Source organism: Bombina bombina, chromosome 5 (genome assembly GCF_027579735.1).
Source record: "Bombina bombina isolate aBomBom1 chromosome 5, aBomBom1.pri, whole genome shotgun sequence".
Taxonomy (NCBI): Eukaryota; Metazoa; Chordata; class Amphibia; order Anura; family Bombinatoridae; genus Bombina; species Bombina bombina.
The window spans coordinates 768238970-768266877 of NC_069503.1; the positions used below are offsets into that span (position 1 = coordinate 768238970).

The 27908-nt window shown below is 35.2% G+C and overlaps 1 protein-coding gene across 6 annotated transcripts in view; it reads left to right on the top strand.

Moving 5' to 3' along the window:
• ZNF516 (zinc finger protein 516) overlaps positions 1-27908 on the top strand; it is a 206775-nt gene that overhangs the window by 63778 nt on the left and 115089 nt on the right. The window lies entirely within an intron of this gene.

The following is a 27908-nucleotide window of genomic DNA, read 5'->3' on the forward strand; positions in this document are numbered from 1 at the left end:
AACTTTACAATTTACTTCCATTAACAAAATGTACACACTCCTACTGAGCATGTGCAAGGCTTCACAGAATATACTGCAATTATATGCATTTGTGATTGGCTGATGGCTGTCACATAATACAGGAGTGGAACTAGCCATAACTGTAATTTGTCAGAAAAAAAATCTATTATTTATTTGAAGTGCAGAGTAAGTGCTATCGCATTGTCTTTTTATCATGCATTTGCTGATTATGCAAATCTACTGTATTTACTTTTGCAAAATCAAAAAATGCATGATAAGAAAACAATGAAATAGCACTTGAACTTGAAACAAATTTTAAAGTCGTGTCTATGTCCACTCCTCCTGTATCATGTGACAACCATCAGCCAATCACAAATGCATATATGTATATTCTGTGAATTCTTGCACATGCTCAGTAGTAGCTGGTGACTCAAAAAGTGTAAATATAAAAAGACTGCACTTTTTATTAATGGAAGTAAATTGGAAAGTTGTTTAAAATTACATGCTCTATCTGAATCATGAAGGTTTCATTTTGACTTGAGTGTCCCTTTAACAAATATATATTTAATAAAACATAAATATCATAAAAATGTTCTCATTATATTCACTGGCACACAGACACACACACACACACACATATATATATAATTGGGTTTTTGAATCAGCAATTTAATTTTGATCTATCAAATAACTGAAGAACACAGTAATATTTCAGTAGTGAAATGAGATTTATTGGATTAACAGAAAATGTGCAATATGCATCAAAATGAAATTAGACAGGTGCATACATTTGGGCACCCTTGTCATTTTGTTGATTTGAATACCTGTAACTACCTAGCACTGATTAATTGGAACACACAATTGGTTTGGTGAGCCCATTAAGCCTTAAACTTCATAGACAGGGGCATCCAATCATGAGAAAAGGTATTTAAGGTGGCCAATTGCAAGTTGTTGTTCTCTTTGACTCTTCTCTGAAGAGTGGCAACATGAGGGCCTCAAAACAACTCTCAACCTGAAAACAAAGATTGTTCAACATTATGGTTTAGTGGAAGGCTACAAAAATCTATCGCAGAGATTTAAGCTGTCAGTGTCCACTGTGAGGAACATAGTGAGGAAATGGAAGACCACATGCACAGTTCTTGTTAAGGCCAGAAGTGGCAGGCCAAGTAAAATATCGGAAAGACAAAGGATGGTGAGAACGGTCAAAAACAGCCCACAGACCACCTCCAAAGACTTACAACATCATCTTGCTTCAGATGGTGTCACTGTGCATCATTCAACAATTCAGAGCACTTTGCACAAGGAGAAGCTGTATGGGAGAGTGATACGGAAGAAGCCTTTTCTGCACACACACCACAAACAGAGTCGCTTGAGGTATGCAAACGCACATTTGGACAAGCCAGCTTCATTTTGGAAGAAGGTGCTGTGGACTGATGAAACAAAGATTGAGTTATTTGGTCATAACAAGGGGCGTTATGCATGGCGGCAAAAGAACACAGCGTTCCAAGACAAATACTTGCTACCCACAGTAAAATGTGGTGAATGTTCCATCATGCTGTGGGGATGTGCGGCCAGTGTCAGTACTGGGAATCTTGTTAAAGTTGAGGGTCGCATGGATTCCAATCAATATCAGCAGATACTTGAGAATAATGTTGAGGAATCAGTCACAAAGTTGAAGTTATGCCGGGGCTGGATATTTCAGCAAGACAACGACCCAAAACACTGCTCAAAATCTACTCTGGCATTTATGCAGAGGAACATGCACAATGTTCTGGAATGGCCATTCCAGTCCCAGGACCTGAATATCATTGAAAATCTGTGGGGTAATTTGAAGCGGGCTGTCCATGCTCGGCAACCATCAAACCTAACTGAACTGAAGATGTTTTGCAAGGAGGAATGGTCCAAAATACCTTCATCCAGAATCCAGACACTCATTACAGGCTATAGGAAGCATCTAGAGGCTGTTATTTCTGCTAAAGAAGGCTCTACTAAATAGAGGCTGTTATTTCTGCTAAAGGAGGCTCTACTAAATATTGATGCAATATTTCTGTTGGGGTGCCCAAATTTATGCACCTGTCTAATTTCGTTTTCATGCATATTGCACATTTTCTGTTAATCCAATAAACCTAATTTCACTACTGAAATATTACTGTGTCCTTCAGTTATTTGATAGATCAAAATGAAATTGCTGATTCAAACGCCCAATTATTTATAAATGAAAATCATGGAAATTGTCAGGGGTGCCTAAACTTTTGCATACAACTGTATGTGTGTGTGTGTGTGTATGTGTATATATATATATATATATATATATATATATATATATATATATATATATATATATATATATATATATAATTTGAATGCCTAAATGCTTCGGTGTCATATGCATGATAGAAATAATTTCAATGCAAAGGTTCTTTAACCTTGTAAGAAATATGAAGTAAAACTTTATACTGCTTATATTCACTTCAGTGTTTCCTCTTCCACTTTAAATACTTTTCAGTTTATAAATGTGTTAATGTAAAAGTTGTATTTGTGCTCTGAAAATCAAGGAATCTCTTCTTAAACTATCAGTGCAAATTCGTAGATGCCTTGAGAAAATACTCAATTTCCAATGGAGACCATTCATTCCACCTTAAAGGGACAGTATACACCAATTTTCATATAACTGCATGCAATAGACACTACTATAAAGAATAATATGCACAGATACTGATAAAAAATCTGTTTAAAAACTTATTTAGAAGCTTCCAGTTCAGCTCTGTTTAAAAGGTTAGTGGAACACCCACTGCAAGTGGGAAAAATCAGACCCCCCTCCTTTGCATATGAAAAGACCCTTTACACAAACAGAAGCAAGCTGAAGTAGGTATACGTCGGTATTCTCCTAAAAATTTCAGGCTTGGTTAGGAGTCTGAAAATCAGAGCAATGTTATTTAAAAATAAACTATCCATTTTTAAAAAAACCAACAACTTTATGGGCTATAAAAAATAGATAATCTACAAAACATTTATGCAAAGAAAAAATTAGTGTATAATGTCTCTTTTAATAAGTTCACATGATTGCCCATGCAAACCTTAACAAACAAATCATTATATTATGTACCCTCCCTATTACATGTACTTGCTGCAGATAACATAAAGCTCTCTTCCTAAGTATGAATTGGGATATTTTGCCATTTGTTGATGATTAAAAAAAAACAAAACTGTAGCAATTATACTTAAAGGGAGAGTATACTGTGATGTTTTTTCCCCTACCAATTTTTTTCTGAAAGATGCGTTTTACTTGCTGCATGACATTGTTTAGAAATTGCTCATTTTTATCTTTATTTTGACATTAAAAATAGTTGCTTTTTTGCTGGTTTTAGAAAAAGCTATGTTAACAATGTTTATAAGCATCATACTATGTGAGGATGGGAGAGAGAGATACTAAAATGTTTTTTTTTCCATTTTTCTCTTTAAGTGCTTGTCTAATTTTGTACACCATAAAACATAATATAAGATTTTGAGTAAATATAAAGAGATAAGCTTACCATTAGTGATGTCGCGAACATAAAAATTTGGGTTTGCAAACAGCGAACGTGAACTTCCGCCAAAGTTCGCGAACCGGGCGATCCGCCATAGACTTCAATAGGCAGGCAAATTTTAAAACCCACAGGGACTCTTTCTGGCCACAATAGTGATGGAAAAGTTGTTTCAAGGGGACTAACACCTGGACTGTGGCATGCCGGAGGGGGATCCATGGCAAAACTCCCATGGAAAATTACATAGTTGATGCAGAGTCTGGTTTTAATCCATAAAGGGCATAAATCACCTAACATTCCTAAATTGTTTGGAATAACGTGCTTTAAAACATCAGGTATGATGTTGTATCGATCAGGTAGTGTAAGGGTTACGCCCGCTTCACAGTGCGCAGTGTGGGTGATATACCTGCCCTGACCATGCTTTGCAGACCAGGTATCAGTGGTCAGATGGACCCTTGCCCCAACACTGTGTGCCAGGCATGCCATTATAGCAGACTTATATGGCTTTGGTGTTGCTTTTTGGTAATTAGAAGGCTGCTAAATGACACTGCGCACCACAGAAATTATTTACAAAAAACTTATGCAATTATGGCATAAATGGTTGTAAATGCTTCTCTGGGATCCCCTTTGTTCAGAAATAGCAGACTTATATGGCTTTGGCGTTGCTTTTTGGTAATTAGAAGGCTGCTAAATGCCACTGCCCACCACACGTGTTTTATGCCCAGCAGTGAAGGGGTTAATTAGGGAGCATGTAGGCAGCTTGTTGAGTTAATTTTAGCTTAAGTGTAGTGTAGTAGACAACCCAAAGTATTGATCTAGGCCCATTTTGGTATATTTCATGCCACCATTTCACCGCCAAATGCGATCAAATTTAAAAAAAACTTAATTTTTTTCGCAATTTTAGGTTTCTCACTGAAATTATTTACAAACAGCTTGTGCAATTATGGCACAAATGGTTGTAAATGCTTCTCTGGGATCCCCTTTGTTCAGAAATAGCAGACATATATGACTTTGGCGTTGCTTTCTGGTAATTAGAAGGCCGCTAAATGCTGCTGCGCATCACACGTGTATTATGGCTAGCAGTGAAGGGGTTAATTAGGTAGTTTGTAGGGAGCTTGCAGGGTTAATTTTAGCTTTAGTGTAGAGATCAGCCTCCCACCTGACACATCAGACCCCCTGATCCCTCCCAAACAGCTCCCTTCCCTCCCCCACCCCACAATTGTCCCCGCCATCTTAAGTACTGGCAGAAAGTCTGCCAGTACTAAAATAAAAGGTTTTTAAATTTTGTAATTTTTTTAGCATATTTACATATGCTGTGGTGTAGCATCCCCCCTTAGCCCCCAACCTCCCTGATCCCCCCAAAACAGCTCTCTAACCCTCCCCATCTGCCTTATTGGCGGCCATCTTGGGTACTGGCAGCTGTCTACTATTATTTCACAGTCAAAAAAGTGTTGTTGTTTTTTAATGTACACTACTGTTACACCAGATATGAGTGGTGGCACTGGGCAAGTGGGCACAGTATACGCTGTAAGCCTGACACACACGCTGGCAGGCAGGCAACTGCAATTAGATTACACAGGAAAAAAAAAAAAAAAATAGCAGACTGATGTTCTATCCCTAAAAAGGGCTTTTTGGGGTGCTGTCCTTACAGCAGAGATCAGATGAGTCCTTCAGGATTGTAGTGGACACTGAATACACTAGCCTAGCTATCGATTTCCCTATTAAATCAGCAGCTACACTGTCCCTCCTCTCACTAAGAATGCAGCTTCCGAATGAATCTAAAATGGATGCGGTCCAGGAGGTGGGAGGGTCTGGGAGGGAGGGTCCGCTGCTGATTGGCTGTAATGTGTCTTCTGACTGTGAGGTACAGGGTCAAAGTTTACTCAATGATGAGGAATAGGGGGCGGATCGAACATCGCATATGTTAGCCCGCCGCGACAAACGCGAACATGCTATGTTCGCCGGGAACTATTCGCCGGCGAACTATTCGCGACATCACTACTTACCATGTATGCACTCTCTACAAGCTGAGCCTATTTGACTGGGCTTTTTAAATTTGCACATATAGTTATTTCATATACAAAAATATACCTAAAGAAGTAATTGCTTACATGTCATACTCTGTAGCTGGTATAAACAGTCACTGTAAAAACACTAATTAGGAAATAAAGTTTACTGTACACTGTCCCTTTAAATGAGGTCAACTGTCCTTTTGTTCAAGACTTAGAGGGAAATAAGAATATCAAATAAAATATACAAACATTAATGTATGCATAGAAACTTTATATACAGGAACACAACATATTGCTGCTCTAACCTGTAGCAGAGATCCATGCAAAAAAGGAACCATTTATTATTTTTAAATGTAAATAACACTAAGCTTTTACCTTTTTATCTCCCAGCTCCACATTTTCACATGTTGCTCAGTGTGGCAGCTGTAGTATTTTTCTATTGCCACTGACATAACAAATGTGTGCTGGTGGGTTTGAATGTTACTCAACAATGTCATTAATTTCACATTTGTGTTACTTAGATGAAATGATTTTAATGCAAATGACCAAATTATAAAACTGAGATCACTCCGGAGAAGAAGCTATTTTCCTAGCTATACATTTTCCTATTATTTCATCTATATGATTCTTCTTTTTTATGTTTCTTTGGGTTGCAAAAATGGCATTTTCCTAAAGATATATTACATTTTAATATTGAATTTAGATAGATTCTTTAGAATTGTAGAGATGATAAAATTGCTCTTATTTTTAAGTTTGCATTGCAGGTATGAGGCTTTTATATAAAAAAAAACCTATCTCTATCTATCTATCTATCTATCTATCTATCTATCTATCTATCAAAAAGCTGTAAGTAGACTGTTTCAAAACATCTTATATTGAATCACTCTTCACTAATCCATGATTATTTGTTGTGTAACAGGATTTAGTTGTGTATGGAAACTGTGCTTGCAGAATTAAAGGAAGGGCCATTGTCAAAGCCTTTGTTAATAAGTGGCTAGTAGCATTGAATTGCAAACATTTTGCAAGAGGACAAAGTATGTGGAGGGGTAAAGAGTATTTTGTAATAAAGCAGTTTTTTGAGATGTCCCATCTAATTAAAGTAATTTTTAGATAATTTCCTGGTATAGATGAGCAATTGTGCACTGTATTGCATCAGATTTGTTTTGAAACAAGTGTAAGCGTATCATTTAAAACTGTACTTTTGATGGCAACAGTTTCATTACTTTATAGTCCCCTTGAAAAGCCATTTGACTATGAGATGTTGCAATGATCAAGTATAAATGTTGTAGCATGTTGCAGTGTTCCAGGTCCAGTATTTCAGACCCCTTTGGGAGAAACAGTGCATGAAATATAAAAATGAGAGTAAAATGCATTTTTTTCAATGCATTTTAATAATACAACATATTTTATAACATGCAACAATACAGTGATGTACAAAGATACTGTCTTTGTGTTATTTTATTACCCCCTCTATTAATTTGCTGTAACAACATATACCCTTCATTCTATTTAAAAGACCAGTAAATACAGAAGATTTGCATAAACAACAAATGCATAATAAAAATGCAATAGCACTTACTCCCAGAAAGTAGTAGATTTTTTTTCTGAGAAATTTCAGTTTATTTTTTCCTACTGTATCATGTGACAGCCATCAGCCAATCGGAAATGTATATACAAATATTCTGTGTATTCTTGCACATGCTCAGTATGAACTGGTGACTAAAGTGTAAATATTAAAAGACTGCACATTTTGTTAATGGAAGTAAATTGGAAAGTTGTTTAAAATTGCATGCTCTATCTGAATCATAAAAGTTTAATTTTGAATTGAGTGTCCCTTTAAGTTAAACCTATGTAGCTGAAAGAATCCTATGATTTACCAGTAATTTGACAAAATAAAGTTTTATGGCAATCAGTATATTTATGAAAAAAACATAGCTTTTGAGATCATTACCTAATACAATTTTAATAACTTACATATACTGTATGTCATATTATTCCTTATATATTATATTTGTGGCACAAAAAAATTCCAAAGGGAATTGTTTAAATATTTCTGTAAATAAACTTCATGCAAAGATTCTCCAAAAATGGCTTTTACAATTTACCTTCTGGGTGTTATAGTAATAAAAAAAATATTATTTTTCCATGGTGCCTGGCCTTTTAATATTTCGAAACACAATTTATGATAATTCTGGAGTTGAAGTTCTCAATTGAAACTGAAAAACCTGAATGTAAGTTGTCAAATTAAACTCTGTGCTCCACCCCAGAAACAGTGTGTTATCACAGCAGGACAAAGGCTACACCTCCTCCACTTCCAAGATGGGGGGGGGGGGGGGGGTAATGACGCAGCATTTCCCAAATTTCTGATATTAAATTGAGAACTTTAAGGGACATTAATTTAACATGTAATATGTTAACATGTAAAAATGTTTAATTAAGGAAAAGAAAACATTACAGTATAAATGCATTATTTTGCCTGAAACATGTGTTCCATTTCCACCAGAAATTCTGGAATGTGTCCATCATACCTAAATGTGATAAAATTATATCTGAGCCTGAAACATTCTTTGTGAGCTAATTTATATCTGTTCCTAATTAGCACATAGAGGAAACCAGGAACATGAATTCTACTATTGCTTTTCTATATATTTTTTTACAATAGCTAAAAATATGTAGTGCATTATTAGGAATTTAGACTGATAAATCTGCAAATAGAAGCTGGGTAAACAAACTGTTGTGCAGCTATTGTTTGATCCAGATCCTGCTAAAATGCTTCTAAGTCTGGATTGCAATAGTATTTTATTTAACAGAAGTGTTTTTTTTTGTTTGTTTATGTAATTTGAAAATTTAAGTTTGAATCTGCATTACAAGAAAATATAATATTTTTATAAGGATGTAAATGTTGCATTACAGAAAGAAAATACAATGTGCTAAGAAATTTCATGTGCAGTATATTTGTTTTTAGTATAGTATTATATACAAAGCTCATACAAAAATAACCAAATCATAAGAAGAGACTTGCAGCTCAAGTAGCATAATTGTTAGACTTTGTGGTACTTTTTTTAAATCTTTTAATAAATAGGGAAATTAAATTGACAGAGTTAAGGTTTCAGTCAAATGCAATGCATGTTAGACTGGTTTATATAATATCATTTATTTAAGAAACCATTTTTAACAAGTTAAAAAGTAGAGCCTGTGTAACTCCCCCCACCTGAAAATTACAGAAAAAACTAGTAATTCAATGGTGTTTAAAACTGGTATTAACCTGAATAGTTTACATAGTACCTATTTGCTATCAGTTTTGGTGGTATGTATGAACTCCATTTGCTAAGTTAGTAACACCCAGACACTGCACAAAATGGCACACACTGTTCCTTTTGACCTAAAATGTGCTGTGCTATTCTTCAGGCCCCAGTGTGATTAATAAACATCTCAGATTCTGCAGTTGAGCAAGGTCACCGAGAAGTAGGTGCATTGCCTGAAACTCGAGGATTCAGAGTGGCAGGGGGTGGTTCTGCATCAACAGCTTAAGCCCACAAAGAAATCTGGTTAGCTGTGAGACCGTGTGTATTGTTCCAACATCTCTTAAACAGGGAAAGGAAACATGTTATCTTCATTTCAAGTATTTTTAGAGGGCAGGGAATAAATAGTATGCAAAAAACAGTATCCATGAATGTTATTATTTAAGAAATACATGTGAAAGAAATATGATGTTTAATCACTTGGCTGTCAAAAGGGATTGCAACACATTGCTTAGTGCATTCTCTGGCACCCAGTAGGTCAAATTATCTAGTGCTTCATGGGTATGATTTAAAAAAGAAATAGCTGTTTATATAGGTCAATTCATCTATGCAGTATTATGTTGTATATTTTAGTTTAGTGTTACTATTATTTTGATATTTTATATATAAATTTTAAAATAATTAAATATTTATACTGTGAAACTTTAGGATATGTATTAAAACAAACACTGTCAGGAATAATGCACTGAGATGAATATTTCATTTTCAATAATATCTTGGGCTACATTACTGATAATATGCATTGAGGCATTAAGCAAAGGAAAACAAGAGCCACAATTACAGATTTGATTAAATTGGGAATAAGGATTACTGCTGTGTTCTTCCAATTTTTTAAGCCATTCTCAGAAGATGATAAAAAATGTATTATTTTCCTCTGTGTTTCGAGTCTATTCCCAAATAGATTAGAAATCAGTAGGTCTCTACACTATATATATATATATATATATATATATATATATATATATGTATATGTGTGTGTATATATATATATATGTATATGTATATGTGTGTGTATATATATATATATATATATATATATATATATGTGTGTGTGTATATATATATATATATATATATATTATTTTAAAAATATTTTGTTTCTCTGGGATGATCTATATAAATATAGAAATCTATATCTTTGTAAATGTCAGATTTGCTATCTATAATGCAGTTGTTCATATAATATATTCAGACTGACTCGTAGCATTCTTTATAGTGCTGGAAAAATACCACAATCCAGGAGAGGGAAATGTTGCTATTCCACACTTAGTTTTAAAATATTCAATGTCTTATTTTTCAAGCCTGCAGACATTTTAAACCATTATTATTTCTAACATTTTTTTTTAACAGTCTTTAGTGTATGGATATAATGCACTGATTACAGGGGCGTATTAAGGCATAGGCCAACAAGGCCGGTGCCTAGGGCAGCAGATTTTTAAGGGGCAGCAGAATTTTGAGTCCCTAGGGCCACTCTACTGAACTCAGGGCTGGGTGGCTAAATCAACCAATTAGTAATGACTTAAATGGCTGGCCCGGCTATTGCTATCCTATGGGATTTCATGTGGGTGCGCATGACGTGGTGACAGTGGAGGCGGAGCTCAATTGCGCAGCCTGGCCTGGACTGAGAGGGAATGCGGTATTCTTCCTGGCTCCACCGCATGATTGAGATTCACACAGGCTACACAACGTGACCACTGTGAAACAGCATATGCCTTTCTCCCTTCAATATATCTTCATTAGGCGTTAAAATACTTGAACGAATTAGTCACTAAATACTTGTACATTTACTGTTTATCTGTCATACATGCAAAGAATAAGTATTTATTGCTGAATCTATACAACTATGTTACTTAAAACACAACTGAAAATATGTTGTATGCATTTTATCATGTGACTTTATCCCCTAGGATACAATTCCTAAACCTATCATAACTACTGTTGTATTTTTTAAGTACTTTTAAAGGCCAGTTTGTATATTTATTACATATTTATCCAAGCAGATATTTTAAACCTGGGGTGGGGTGAGGGGGGCAGCAGAATTTTGAGTGCCTAGGGCAGCACAAAACCTAAATACGCCCCTGACTGATTAAATAAAACATATTAATTGTTGTTGGATAACATTTCAGTCTGTAATCTGTAGTTGTTTATCCTTGTGTTTTAAACTTTATTGTTACTGAATTTAGAAGGGTAATTACCGGTATATTTCTGTTCACAAACGTAAAACACCTTCTTACACATTTCATTTTTCACTTAAAGGGATATAAAAACCTGAAAAATGTCTTTCATGATTCCAACATAACATGCAATTTTAATAAGCTTTCTAATTTGCTTCTATTAATTGTTTCTTCATTGTCTTGGTTTCCTTTGTTGAAAAGCAGAGATGTAAGCTTAGGAGCCGGCCCATCTCTGGAGAACTATATGGCAGCAGTTTTGCAAGAATGTTATCCATTTGCAGCATTATTATCCATTTGCAGCATTATTTCCTGTCATGTAGTACCTTACATGCCTATCTAGCTATCTCTTCGACACAGAACATGATAGGAGGGAACAAAGCAAATTTGATATTAGAAGTGAATTGAAAACTTTTTTTTAAATGGTGTGCTCAGTCTGAATCACAAAAGAACATTTTTTTGTTTCATATCCCTTTAATGGAGTAGCAATATAAAGTGTTAGACCCTATACTACATTTAATTAAGAAATGTAAGTATCATTTATTTTTTTGTATGTTTTTGAATTGTGATTATGTTTGTGAGTATTTTGTATGTCTATACTAATTTTAAGCTTTTTATTTAGATTATGGTGCACTACTCACAAAAACTGAGACACTGTATAAAATAATTGGTTTTATAGACCAAGCACAATACCTTGCTTTGTAAAGCATGCCCTTTAGTCACAAAGTGCTTTACAATAGTACTTCAGATAACTACCCTGAGCCATCTCTGTAATTCAATACTGGACATTCATTTCTAGCACTCTGGTTTTTGTCACAGCCTCAAAGCTGCCAAGGAAAAGTATTCATTAAAATAGGTAAGCACATGATTAGTAAAGTAGATGGGGTGGGATTCAGGCAAGCCAGGGCAAGTATGCATCGGGTATATACATTGACTTGTCTGCGTGATATCCAATACCCTAACCAACCCCATTTTCTAATATAGCTGGTTGAAACATCTCTTCATAGACATACTCTTGGGCTTGCTATAAATACATATCTATTCCCTATAGATTGCATAAAGTACCTACATATTCTAAAAACATGCAACAATAGATCAGTTTATGTAGACCAGAAGCACATTATTAATGCTATTCTTTCTACTAGTCAAATGGAATGAATGTCTCTCTGCTAATCTTCATCAGATTTTCTACATCTTGTTAAAATTGTGACAACCCTAGGTTGTGTTTTATATACATGAATCAGCAAATATTGGATAATTAATTAAAATTATAATACCAGGCATCCACATCAAATTTTGAAACATTCCCCAAAACTTATGCTGTGATGTTAATTTTACCACTGGCATATAAATTAGATAACTAAATAACACCCAGATAATTGTTGTTCATTCGTTCTTAAAGAAAGATAGCTGAAGAAGACAAACAATGATAATTGATGGGGCACTGCATTTTACACCACTTCAGCCAGTGGTTTGCATTGCGCATGTTAATGTGAGGCTTGTGCACAGCTGCTTAGCTCTTGAAGCTCCCCACACACAGTTCTGGTACTGATGCTGTTCCCTGGGGATCTCTTTGGATCTCTTTAGTAAGTGATGCAACAGATGATAAGTGATTTTTATGTGCTACTTGCACTTGGCAGTTCCACTCTGTGAGTTTGTGTGGTTTACCTGGCCACTTTGTGGCTGGACTTTTGTTGCTCCTAGATACTCCCACTTCCAAATCTTTTTGTCTGGGACAGATTTAGTAGGACAGAAATTTCACAAACTGACTTGTGGCAAAGACCACATTTAAAGGGACAGTCTACATTAAAATTGTTATTGTTAAAAAGATAGATAACGCCTTTACTACCCATTCCCCAGCTTTGTACAACCAACATTGTTAGATTAATATACTTTATAAAATTTAAACCTCTAAATGTCTGCCTGTTTCTAAGTCACTATAGACGGCCTCTTATCACATGATTTTTTGTTTGTTTTTCACAACAGGAGACTGCTAGTTCATGTGGGCCTTATGGATAACATTGTGTTCACGCCCGAGGAGTTATTTAAGAGTTAGCAAAACACAGTGCTAAAGGCAAATCAATAGATAATAAATAAAAAGTCATGTGATCAGGGGCTGTCAGAAGAGGCTTAGATATAAGGTAATCACAGAGGTAAAACGTATATTAATATAACTCTGGTGGTTATGCAAAACTGGAGAATGGGTAATAAAGGGATTATCTATCTTTTAAAACAATAAAAATTCTATTGTAGACTGTTCCTTTAAAGCATATGGACTCTTGTATTCCATTAGGCCTTCCATTAAATTGATGGTTAATTGTTTAAAGGGACATTAAACTGCTGTGCACAACTACAAAAGAATAGGAACAGATCACTATGTTATTGCATTGTATCTTGTTCGTGTAGCTTTTTTCAATAAATTTTTCCTGTTTTCATAGCTTAATGGTGCTAGATACTGAAGCCCCGCCTCTTAATACTGGGCGCCGCCATCTTGTAGCTCAAGAATTCTCACAGCCTGTGACAGAAGCACTGCACACTCACAGATCAGTAATACTGGCCAATTTTTTTATTTTTTTTACAGCTGTTTGTTGTTTGGAGTAAGTGTGCATTTTTGCATTTTTTAAAACAGTTTTACAGTTACACAAAATATATTTAAAAAAGCACTCGACAATAATATTAAGCAATGCAGCAGCTGCAAAAATGTACAGCTTCTGCTTGATATCATGCACCCTAACCTGAAGCACTTTATACAGTTGTAAAAAAGTGGCCAGTATTACTGATCTGTGATTGTGCACTGCTTCTATCACAGGCTGTGGGAATAGGTAATGTCCACAAATGAATATCAGACAGTAATACATTTAGCACATTGGATGACACATTCAGAATTTAGGAGCATAGTACATTCTTGTTTAAGGAGAGAAGAAAAAAATAAAATATGCTTTTGACCTAAGTGTATGCATCCAAATGAGTCTGGTTATCATGTCCCTATTTGAAAGGGTTAGTCCTCAGTTCTGAGTCCTGTCTTGCCTTCCCTCTGAGACAACCGTATGTCCCTATTTGCCAATTAGACCTGCCAATAGACTGCACAGATCCACAAACTACACAGACACGCCCATAATACCATCCAGCTGTGATGTGCACCCCCTTTCTACACATCCCCATGCACAAAACGGCAATGGTCCCCCTCAAGCTCCCAAGTGCGTGTGTATGTATGTGTGTATGTATGTATATATGTGTATGTGTTTATGTATGTATGTATGTATGTATGTGTATGTATGTATGTATGTGTGTGTGTATATATATATATATATATATATATATATATATGTGTGTATGTGTGTATATATATATATAAAATAACAAAAGTGATATACAGGAGATACCTTTAATAGATAACTAATAGTGGATACAATTGTAAGCTTTCAGAAAGATTGAGGTCCCATCCTCAAGCATTCTGTGTTGCAAATTTGTTAGAGTGCATGACGAAGGGACCTTAGTGTCCTGAAAGCTTGCAATTGCTTACACTATTAGTTAGCTATTAAAAGTATCTCCTATATATTGCTTTTGCTATTTTCTTACAAAAGGATTTTTATTTTTTAAATACACTGGCTAACATTGTACTGCCCCTTTTATGCATACAAATTTATTACATGTGTGCATAACAAAAAAGGAGCTGAGTTTTCATTTAAATACAAGGAACCTGGGCCTAAGTTGATTCAAAGTGTGCTACTGCTACTCCATCTCTCTGGCGCTCTGTATTTGTAAAAGCCCTGTTTTAAGCATAATTACCTGGGAGTGCATATAATTTCTGCCATTTTTTTTGTGTGTTGGCAAAATCCAGAAGCTTTAATAAACATAAATGTAAGCAGTCCCCCATGATCCGATCCCGGCCTTGTAATCACTTGATCGCATCGACGATTGTGGGATTTTATTTTTCCAGCAGGTGTTTACATCAACACTTTTTTTCCATGTTGCCACCGACATGAAGGGATTAAATCCACATTATTTGCTCCTTTTGTCAGAGTTTATACATGTTGTGTTAAAAGCTAAACCAACAAGATTTCTTGTATTATGGAAAATAGGTAGTTTGCTTTTGTTTGCATATTCTTTCCATAGCCGTGACATTGAGAACAGTCTTCTTCTGTCTCCTAGCAATACAAAGTAGATCTGCTCACAACCTTAATAACTAGTAAAACGTCATGTGTGCTCTTTGTGCGTTTAAACAAAATTAAAAAAGTGTAAAATTTGTCCTTACTCCCATAGAGTTTGCTGCAGTTGTTTTTCAATAGCCAAACTACCCACCACTTACCTTATTTTCCACAACAAGAATAGTCCAGTTATTATCTTAGTATAAAGTGCATTGTTTTGCAGTATCTGCTAAAGCCAATAATGGAAAGATATGTAGAAGCAGTCATTTACAGATCTGAGGTTTGAACTAAATTATGTTTACAAAGGGCCAAAATAAAAAATAAACATTATATTGTAAAGTTGTTTTACTATGTATAATTAAACATTTTATGTAAAAATCTCAAGGTTTTGGCTGTGCTATGTGGACGTTACTAAAAAGGGCAGCTGCTTTAGTGCAGGCTTAGTAAATACTAAGGGGCCGATTTATTATGATGCAGGCGGACATGATCCACTGTAGCCGATCATGTCCGCCGGATATCGCTAAATGCTGACAGCATACGCTGTCGGCATTTAACATTGCCCAAGCATTTCTAGTGAAATGCTTGTGCAATACCGCCCCCTGCAGATTTGCGGCAAATCGGCAACTAGCAGGGGGTTTCACTCATTCTTATCGGGATGATTGCTGTCCTCCACCTCAGAGGTTGCGGATAAGTTAAGGAGCAGCGGTCTTAAGACAGCTGCTTCTTCTTCTTTTTTTATTTTTTTATTTATAACCAACATAGGGTACAATAGTAAACTTTGTATCTGTGATACACCACACAGGGTGTAAGAAGAGACTACAAAATTGATAAAGCAATATGGTCAAATGCAACAATCTTCAATATCAGATACATTAAGAATTCAATGTTCACAGTTACAGTGAAGGCTGCAAGAATCTTCTACAGATAAGAGAACTGTCTAGAATCTATGCATATGTACCTCAATGGTGGAATTGTATTATTTTATAAGGTAAAGCAACTACTCTCTCATAGGAAGAGGTATCACGTTGTAAGGAAAAATATGGAGACCCTTTACAATTTAGGTTAACTTGAACTCAAACATGGTCAGTTTTAGTGAGGCATAAAAAAAAAACAAAAAAAAACAGGAGAGAACTCCTGCTCCCATGCCCCCTCTCCCCCTTGTTGTTTATTTAAAAAACTATCAATCCAACCAGAACTCTGGAAAATCTCCTGTAAGTTCCGCCATACAGAAAAAAAATCTGATTTCTTAAACATTGCTTTTGATTGTTTCTGGATGCCTTCCGGAAAGGAAAATATTACTACCTTGAACCATTTGGAGAAAAATCTCTTGACAACTGTATCCTGAGTAGAGTCTAAGTCATATTGTTCCATACCAATCTGTAATAGGACTCTACTAATAAATTCTTTTATACTTGGGCGGTGTTTAAATTTCCATGAGCTTAGGATCATATTTCTACCAATTAGTATTGCTGTATTGATTAAGTTACTGTTTTCATCCTTATATGATTTTTCATGCATGCATATTATATCTTGTAAATCTAGGGTTAGTGTTCTTTCTAGAAATTTGTTTAGCTAGTACGTAACCTTAAGCCAAAATTCTCTAACCTTAGGACATGTCAAAAAGCAGCGTTTTATATCCGCTAATGGGTATGAGCATCTAGAAAAGCACATTGGCTGATGTGACCATTTAGATATTCTATCTGGGGTTAGATACGTGGTGTTGATCAGCCACATATGCGCTTCTCTCCATGTTTGTAGCTTGCTACATTTATATAAGATCTGCACACTCTTAAAAACTCTGTCTGCTGTTAAATCAGTGAGCTCTGTCCTCCATTTAGAATAGATAAGCTCTAAGTTTTTATGTCCCATCTCTTGTGTTAGAATCTTCTACCAGATGGCAATTGATAGCTGTCCAGCTTTATATAAAGTAATACCTTGTTCCCCTAAAGACCAGTCCCTTCCATACTTCTCTATCAAATCAAAATAATATTGTCTAATCTGTAAGTAAGCAAAAAATTATTGAGCTGGTAGTAGATATTCTTGCCTTAAAGTCTCAAATGATTTAATTGTACCCGTCTCTTGATCCTCTAGTTGATATACAAACTCTAAGCCTTTTTGATGCCATTTTTTGAAAGTACTAGTCACTAGACTAGGTGAAAATTCTGGGTTCCCCCATTTTGGTAGATATTTGGACATATGTGTATCTATCTTCAATGTTTGACTATATTTTTTCTAGGCTTTAATTACATTGAAAAAGGTTTTTCTAACTTTAATATTCTTAGGGATATCTTTCTCTGGTAAATGCAGTAGCCCTAGCAAGGAGAGTGGAGTAATCACCTCCCTTTCAATTTGTAAATGTGTAATTACGTTTTTTTCTGTGATCCAATCGCATGCTATTTTAAGCATAGATGCCCAGTTCTAGAATTTGATATTCCTAAACCTCCCTAGTCCCTATTCTGCATCAGTTTTTCCATTGCTACTCGCACTTTCGTCCCTTTCCAGAAGAATTAGGTGCACTTTTTATAGAAATTCTTTATATCTTCTTCTGTTATTAGTAAAGGAAGATTTTGAAGAAGAAATAATATTTTTGGAAAAATAATCATTTTAATCAGATGTATTTTGGCTGAAAGTGCAAGTGGAAAATATTTCCATCTTTCAAGCTTATCTATAATTGATTTCCAGAGTTTGTTATAATTTATCTTGTACCAATCTGACTGATATCTACTTACATATATACCCAGATATTTAATGACATTCTCTGCCTCTTTAAATGGATGGGAGTCTAAACTCCCCCTATCCTTATTTAATCAGAGAATTTCTGACTTGGATGTATTTATTTTATATCCCGAAAAAGAACTGTACATATTTATAATTTCCAATAAACAAGGGATATTCTTTTTTGAATTACCAGTAGATCATCTGCATATAAAGATAGGACGACTCTAGATTTCCCCACCCTTATGCCTTCTAACTCCTTCCTGTGATTGTTAAAAAACATAATTTATGCAAGAACTTACCTGATAAATTAGTTTATTTCATATTGGCAAGAGTCCATGAGCTAGTGAAGTATGGGATATACAATCCTACCAGGAGGGGCAAAGTTTCCCTAATCTCAAAATGCCTATAAATACACCCCTCACCACACCCACAATTCAGTTTTAACGAATAGCCAAGTAGTGGGGTGATAAAGAAAGGAGTAAAAAGCATCAACAAAGGAATTTGGAAATAATTGTGCTTTATACAAAAAAATCATAACCACCATAAAAAAGGGTGGGCCTCATGGACTCTTGCCAATATGAAAGAAATGAATTTATCAGGTAAGTTCTTACATAAATTATGTTTTCTTTCATGTAATTGGCAAGAGTCCATGAGCTAGTGACGTATGGGATATCAATACCCAAGATGTGAAACTCCACGCATGAGTCACTAGAGAGGGAGGGATAAAAATAAACAACGGCCATATGCTGAAAAGTTAATCCACAACCCAAAATATGTTATTCTTATGAAGAAAAGAAAAACTTAAAACATCAGCAGAAGAATCAAACTGAAACAGCTGCTTGAAGAACTTTTCTACTAAAAACTGCTTCTAAAGAAGCAAATACTTCAAATCGGTAGAATTTATTAAATGTATGCAAAGAGGACCAAGTCGCTGCTTTGCAAATCTGATCAACTGAAGCTTCATTCTTAAAAGCCCATGAAGTGGAGACTGATCTAGTAGAATGAGCTGTAATTCTCTGAGGCGAGGCCAGACCCGACTCCAAATAAGCTTGAAGAATCAAAAGCTTTAACCAAGAAGCCAAGGAAATAGCAGAGGCCTTCTGACCTTTCCTAGGACCAGAAACTATAACTGAAATACTGAAATCTTTAGTAGCTTCAACATAATATTTCAAAGCCCATACCACATCCAAAGAATGTAAGGATCTTTCCAAAGAATTCTTAGGATTAGGACACAAGGAAGGGACAACAATTTCTCTACTAATGTTGTTTGAATTCACAACCTTAGGTAAAAACTTAAATGAAGTCCGCTAAACCGCCTTATCCTGATGAAAAATCAGAAAAGGAGATTCACAAGAAAGAGCAGAAAGCTCAGAAACTCTTCTAGCAGAAGAGATAGCCAAAAGGAACAACACTTTCCAAGAAATTTTAATGTCCAAAGAGTGCATAGACTCAAATGGAGGAGACTGTAACGCCCTCAAAACCAAATTAAGACTCCAAGGAGGAGAAATTGATTTAATGACAGGTTTAATATGAACTAAAGCTTGTACAAAACAGTGAATATTGGGAAGATTAGCAATCTTTCTGTGAAATAAAACAGAAAAAGCAGAGATTTGTCCCTTCAAGGAACTTGCAGACAAACCCCTATCCAAACCATCCTGGAGAAACTGTAAAATTCTAGGAATTCTAAAAGAATGCCAAGAGAATTTATGAGAAGAACACCATGAAATGTAAGTCTTCCAAACTCGATAATAAATCTTCCTAGAGACAGATTTACGAGCTTGTAACATAGTATTAATTACTGAGTCAGAGAAACCTCTATGACTTACTACTAAGCGTTCAATTTCCATACCTTCAAATTTAATGATTTGAGATCCTGATGGAAAAACGGACCTTGAGACAGTAGGTCCAGCCTTAACGGAAGTGGCCAAGGTTGGCAACTGGACATCCGAACAAGATCCGCATACCAAAACCTGTGGGGCCATGCTGGAGCCACCAGCAACACAAATGATTGCTCCATGATGATTTTGGAGATCTCTCTTGGAAGAAGAACTAGAGATGGGAAGATATAAGCAGGTTGATAACACCAAGGAAGTGTCAGCGCATCCACTGCTTTCGCCTGAGAATCCCTGGACCTGGACAGGTATCTGGGAAGTTTCTTGTTTAGATGAGAAGCCATCAGATCTATTTCTGGAAGACCCCACATCTGAACAATCTGAGAAAACACATCCGGCTGGAGAGACCACTCCCCTGGATGTAAAGTCTGGCGGCTGAGATAATTCGCCTCCCAATTGTCTACACCTGGGATATGAACCGCAGAAATTAGACAGGAGCTGGATTCCGCCCAAACAGGTATCCGAGATACTTCTTTCATAGCTTGGGGACTGTGAGTCCCACCCTGATGATTGACATATGCCACTGTTGTGATATTGTCTGTCTGAAAACAAATGAACGGTTCTCTCTTCAACAGAGGCCAAAACTGAAGAGCTCTGAGAATTGCACGGAGTTCTAAAATATTGATTGGTAATCTCGCCTCTTGAGATTTCCAAACCCCTTGTGCTGTCAGAGATCCCCAGACAGCTCCCAAACCTGAAAGACTTGCATCTGTTGTGATCACAGTCCAGGTTGGCCGAACAAAAGAGGCCCATTGAACTAAACGCTGGTGATTTAACCACCACGTCAGAGAGTGTTGAACATTGGGATTTAAGAATATTAATTGTGATATCTTTGTATAATCCCGGCACCATTGATTCAGCATACAAAGCTACCAATTTCAAACGTCTCTTGTCTGTTAGAGACAGAGTCATGGACACTGAATCTATCTGGAAACCTAAAAAGGTGACCCTTGTCTGAGGAATCAAGAAACTTTTTGGTAAATTGATCCTCCAACCATGTTTTCGAAGAAACAACACTAGTTGATTCGTGTGAGATTCTGCAGAACGTAAAGACTGAGCTAGTACCAAGATATTGTCCAAATAAAGAAACACCGCAATACCCTGTTCTCTGATTACAGAGAGTAGGGCACCTAGAACCTTTGAAAAGATTCTTGGAGCTGTTGCTAGGCCAAATGGAAGAGCAACAAATTGGTAATGCGTGTCTAGAAAAGAGAATCTCAGGAACTGATAATGTTCTGGATGAATCGGAATATTAAGATAAGCATCCTGCAAGTTTATTGTAGACATATAATGTCCTTGCTGAATAAAAGGCAGAATAGTCCTTATAGTCACCATCTTGAAAATTGGTACTCTTACATAACGATTCAAAATTTTCAGATCCAGAAATGGTCTGAATGAGTTTTCTTTCTTTGGGACAATGAATAGATTTGAATAAAACCCCAGACCTTGTTCCTGAAAAGGAACCTGCATGATTACCCCTGAAACCTCCAGATCTGAAACACACTTCAGGAAAGCCTGGGCTTTTACTGGATTTACTGGGATGCGTGAGAGAAAAAATCTTCTCACAGGAGGTCTTACTCTGAATCCAATCCGGTACCCCTGAGAGACAATGCTCTGAATCCATTGATTTTGGAAAGAATTTGCCCAAACATCCTTGAAAAACCTTCATCTGCCACCTACCAGCTGAGATGGAATGAGGGCCGCACCTTCATGCGGACTTAGGGGCTGTCTTTGGTTTCTTAAAAGGCTTGGATTGATTCCAATTTGAGGAAGGCTTCCAATTGGAAACAGATTCCTTGGGGGAAGGATTAGGTTTTTGTTCCTTATTTTGACAAAAGGAACGAAAATTATTAGAAGCCTTAGATTTACTCTTAGGTTTTTTATCCTGAGACAAAAAAACTCCCTTCCCCCCCAGTAACAGGTGAAATAATAGAATCCAACTGAGAACCAAATAAATTATTACCTTGGAAAGAAAGAGATAGTAATCTAGACTTAGATGTCATATCAGCATTCCAAGATTTAAGCCACAAAGCTCTTCTAGCTAAATAGCTAAAGACATGGATCTAACATCAATTTTGATAATATCAAAAATAGCATCACAAATAAAATGATTAGCATGTTGCAGTAAACGAACAATGCTATATACGTCAGAATCCAATTCTTGTTGCGCTAAATTCTCCAACCTGAAAGTTGAAGCAGCTGCAACATCAGCCAAAGAAATTGCAGGCCTCAGAAGATGACCTGAATATAAATAGGCTTTGCTTAGATAAGATTCAAGTTTCCTATCTAAAGGATCTTTAAAGGAGGTACTATCTTCCATATGAATAGTGGTTTGTTTAGCAAGAGTAGAAACTTTGGGGATCTTTTCCCAAAATTCTATCGAAATTGCTGGTAAAGGATACCATTTTTTAAACCTTGCAGAAGGATTAAAAGGAGTACCCGGCTTATTCCATTCCTAAGAAATCATATCAGAAATAGCATCAGGAATAGGAAAAACCTCTGGCGTAACCACAGGAGGTTTAAAAACAGAATTTAAACTTTTACTGGTTTTAATATCAAGAGGACTAGCTTCCTCAATATCCAAAGTAATTAACACTTCTTTTAACAAAGAACACATATACTCCATTTTAAATAAATAAGTAGATTTGTCAGTATCAATATCTGAGGTAGGATCTTCTGAATCCTACCTAAAAATTAACAACTTGGTAATGGACTGCACATCCCTTTAATTGGACAGCTCTTAAAGTGACATTAAAAATGTGTTGCCACAGAATAACATACCGGCCAAGTCTCAACATTTTAAAGCAAATTTATTGTTTGCTGCAGTTGTTTTTCAATAGCCATATTACCCACCACTTACCTTATTTGCCACAACAAGAATAGCCCAGTCATTATCTTAGTATAAAGTGCATTGTTTTGCAGTATCTGCTAAAGCCAATAATGGAAAGATATGTAGCAGAGGGTATTTACAGATCTGAGAATTGAAAAACAAAATTAAAACACAATTGTCAGAACTAAATTATATTTAAAAAGGGGAAAAATAAATAATGAACAACATATATTGTAAACTTGTTTACTATGTATAATTAAACATTTTATGTAAAAATCATGTGCCGTTACTTAAAAAGGGCATCTGCTTTAGTGCAGACTTAGTAAATACTAAGGCTGCCATTTTTTGAGAGTATTGGTTTATATTAGCATCGTAAGCTTGCTTCAAGGCATATAAAACAGGAAGTACCTGCTAGACATATTGATGTATTCAAAACAAAGATTAGCTTAAAGGGACAGTCAACACCAGAATTTTTGTTGTTTAAAAAGATAGATAATCCCTTTATAACCCATTCCCCAGTTTTGCATAACCAACACTGTTATATTTATACACTTTTTACTGCTGTGACTATCTTGTATCTAAGCATCTTCTGACCTCCCCTAATCACATGACTTTTAGTTATTATCTATTGACTTGCAGTTTAGCCAATTAGTGCAGTGTCTGCCACAACCCACGGGCGTGCTCACAATGCTATCTATATGGTTTACCTGAACTACTCTCCCCTGTTGTGAAAAGCAAATACAAAAGCATGTGATTAGAGGTGGCCTTCAAGGGCTTAGAAATTATCATATGAGCCTTCCTAGGTTTGCTTTCAACTAGAATAGCAAGAGAACAAAGCAAAATTGTTGATAAAAGTAAATTGGAAAGTTGTTTAAAATTACATGCCCTATGTGAAAAATAAAAGTTTTTTTTGGCCTTGACTGTCCCTTTAAGAGTGATAGGTAGATGTGTTTTCTTGAAATTATTTTAGTTGTTTTAAATATTGAATATATATAAGTGTAAAGTTTGTGCTTCTATAAGGTGCTGGACACTGCCATGTTTGTACTAGTTTTCTACTTATTTCTGTCTCCTGCTTAGAACAATTAGGAAAATATATAAATCAGTCAATAAAATAGATTTTGTGCAAACAAGTTTGCGTGGAAACCCTGCTTGACAATCTTATGTTCCACATAGCCTTGCTTTGACAGTCTATTTTATTGCCTGTTTTATATATGTCTCTAATTGTTCTAAACAGGAGAATTAGATTATGGGAAAACTTAAGTTTAAACATGGTGGTGCCATATACTTTATAGAAACACAGTGGAATTTAGAGAACCAACAATTTTCACAGTTACATTACAGAAAAATTTACAAAATGAAAAAGTACATTGCAAAGTTTATTTTTTATTTTTTATTTTTTAAACTTCACATTATTACATTTTTTATATTAAAATCTCATACTAGGGGTCATTAGCAGGAAGTAGTTATCAACCAATCAGCATTATCAACCAATCAGCATTATCAGGAAGTGTCTATCAGCCAATAACCATGACCAGGAAGTGTCTGTCAGCTAATGAGCATTACTGGGAGGTACATAACTGATGCAGCTGTTTTAGTTGAAGTTTAAATGTAAACAGCTCTGATAAAGATCTACCATTGCATGAAGTAGAAATATTGTTGTAAGATATGTGTGTATTTATATATAATATATGTGTATATAAATATGTGTGTGTGTATATATATATATATATATATATATATATATATATATATATATATATATATATATATATATATACTTTTTTAATAACAATAGAGCATATATATTGTTATATATTCATCTTTAATATAACAAACACACATTTTGAAAGGTTTGTATATGTGACATTGTTCTTCTCTACGGATCAGTGCTGTTTTCTCATGTCTAATAATATACAGCCCTGAAGCACCAGGAAGTGGTGACTAGGTATTGACAAATGTTGCAGTACCTTTTTTTTGATGATGCTTGGCCATTACTGCAGCTCATCCCTGCTGTATCGTAATCAGAGGCATGTTGGAAAGCAGAGGTAAGGTAGGCTTAGATGAAGTTACATAATGTGCTTGTCAAGAATTGTTCTGTATAAAACTGCACTGATTTATATCTCCTTTTGTAAGCTGCTGATGCACTGTGCCGTCTGTAGAGGTGGCTACATTAGTAATATCTAGGTCACATTAACTGGTATAACACTGGAGATCATTGAAAGACATGCAGTTAATACTTATTGCTGTTTTTTTGTTTTTGTTAACTCCTACTGTGTAGGGTTAAATGCATTACTGTGACATTATTTAATTCTCAGTTGTTTTTCTTTTTACATCTTTTATTGACAATGTGATAGATTCATTATTGTTACAGTTCAGAAAGCATTTGTTCCCATACAATTGCTCACTTCTTCTGTTATAATATTTACACATTGAAAGAGCCAGAGAGTAAAACTGCAGCTACAAACGATAATAGTGTTTTTATCTAGATACCCTTTGTCGATGAGCATGGTTTAACGGGGTGTTTTTATTCCCCTGTGCTGTAAAGAGTATTACTGTAATGCTGCTTTCATTTCTTCTTTCATGAAACAGAATAACAGCGTTCACAACCAATAAAAATGAATATCCTAAATTAAAAAAACTAGCAAAAAAAAAAAAAAAAACCAGAACTATCCTATCTAGTATCCTGAGAAGACACATTCACATAGTTCTTTTACTGGTTTTGTTTGAACATTTTTGTTCATGATTTACACAAATAAAGACAAAACAACATTTAAAGGAAAAGAAAAATCTAATTTTTCCATGATTGAATCTTGTGGAAATTGCAAAACACACATGAAAAATGAAGATATTGATATCTGGAAACTAAAGGAAATGAGATGCTATTAATGTTTAGTGTGAAGTACATTGTATTTATTATTATTATTATTAATATTAATAATAATAATATTGTAAAACACTATTTCATGATCATTGGGGCATACAGTACAAAAGAAGAAAACTTGACAATGCAGAGAAACTGCTGCATTTTATGAATGAAAATAAATACGTTAAGTTTGGGAATAACCAGCCCTAATAAATAGTGATTGGACTTGGTTTTATATGCTTATAGTGGTGGTAACTTCTGATGAACGGCTTCTTGGAAGCCAGAAGTGAACATTTTAGGCGTTGGTTACAAAATACACAGAAAGGTTAGTTTACCTGGATTTGGCGAAACAGCTCTAAAATGGAAGATGTGCAAAATGTTTACTTATAAGCAAAGGCATTTAGTTGAAATATCCTTGTAATAAATATGTTACAAAATAACCATACTAATAATGTATAGTAAAAGAATGAATGGGATTTTTCCTCCACATAACTGTACACTAAGTGTGCATTTAATAACCACACCAAGACTGTCACCTTTTAAAAAATAATGTGTTCTGTATTCAAAAAAGTCCTACATTCACAGTTGCTATCCCTCATGTTTAGCGTCACAGGGTTGTTCTCAAACCATAACCTTCTTGATTGCACTGTTTGCATAAATGTAGAGACTTATCCAGGAGGGATGGGGCCACATGTGTGATCTGGGTGGGCCATTTGTGTTATGAGCTGGGTTGAGCAGAACAGAGGTGTGTTGTGGGCAGAACCGGGAGATTGTGGGAACCAGGAAATTTGTCCTGAAGGTGAAGCAGTGGGAGGGACAAAGGGCAGACCTACCAACCAATGACACTCCTGTAATATCTGGTATGGTTTGGAGGTATGATATATACATGATCATATGCTTATATTTATATTCCTATAGACTTACATATCATAGGTACTTAAAGGGAGACATCTACCTGTTAGACATTGTGCAAACCCATATTTTTGTCCTTCAGTGGTATCTACACCTTACCCACCTAGTATCTATAATAATACAGCTATTACAAACATTGATTTTGTTTGTTATGGACAGTAATACGTAGCAGGGGAGACTATGGTGGGTCATTACTAGTGCATTTGATAAAGTAAATAACAATTTAAGCTCCAGTCTGTCTGGGTGGAATGGAACAAGCAAAATTGTTAGAGGTGTTTTACAGCAAAATCAAACACAAGTTGACTGTTTCTTTAAAAATATGTATGAGTTCATTATCTGTAGCAGAACTGTAAGTGTGAACACAAGAGGTAATTGTTGACTATGTTTTACCATGTGTCTCCCTTGGCAATTTGATAGTCATTTTATCTATGAAATGATACAGCTGCAATAAGCCTGGGAATAAAGCACACTAGGCTGTACTGTTCAAGGGTGATGTTTTACATTTTAAACATAAATATATTAAATATGCCACACAAATGATTTAGTTGTAGACAGTACATGAAAGCTACTTTTTTTTCTATTTACTTATTTTTTGTTGTTGTTGTTGAGCTGGTTTGTAACTTAAAGCCCAATTTCCTCTGCTTCATCTAGTTTGTACGAAATTCACTCTGAACATGTCCATTGTTCAAATAGAACACCATGAGTATGGTCTATAAATCTTGCCATTGAGATGCAGTTCAGGGTGAATTGATGGATGATTTCTGCTCTTAACTAAATATTTTTGGAAGTAGAGTATAATATATATTTCCTTTTGATCAAGCTAGCGTTTAATTTGGAATCTGACATTTTAACCTGAACTTTAAGATGTTGAAGGGACATAAAACTGAGTTTTATTTAATGTATTAATTATTTTATTTTTGTATATATTGCTAGTACATAAAACATAATAAATATCATTTTGAATAACTGTTAATCATTGGTTTTTAGTTAGTAACATAATTGTACGTCCCTGTAACATTGTAAATAGTGTCAATCATTACAAATAGCTTACAGAAAGCATCATTGTGCATTCTTATAGTCAGTTATAGTTAGTGCTGCCAGTGCATTCTAACTTTGTATGTTGACATCTTGGGTTACTACTTTCATTGTGATTTATGTTTTACTTAATTTCTGTAATTTAAGAATCTGAATGACTAAGGGGTAATTTAAATGGATATTCTAGTGTAAAAGCAAAATGTAATTTTTTACAAAAATTAAAAAGGGAGGGGAAGTTAAACACATTAAAGCTCAACCTTGATTGTGTTGACTGTAACACTCCATACAGTCTCAGATAAGGATGTAACCAATGACCGAAGCCTACATATATATATATGTGCTTACTCCTGATTGGTTTACTGTCTGTATCTGGAACATGCTGTTTGTGTGAATTTGAACATGTGTTTGAGCCTTTTGCATGGGTTGAATGTAAAGGAAAAGAAGAAAAAAAAGTTTAAAAACGAATTGTAAGTAAATAGTGCATTTTATTTTATTATTAGA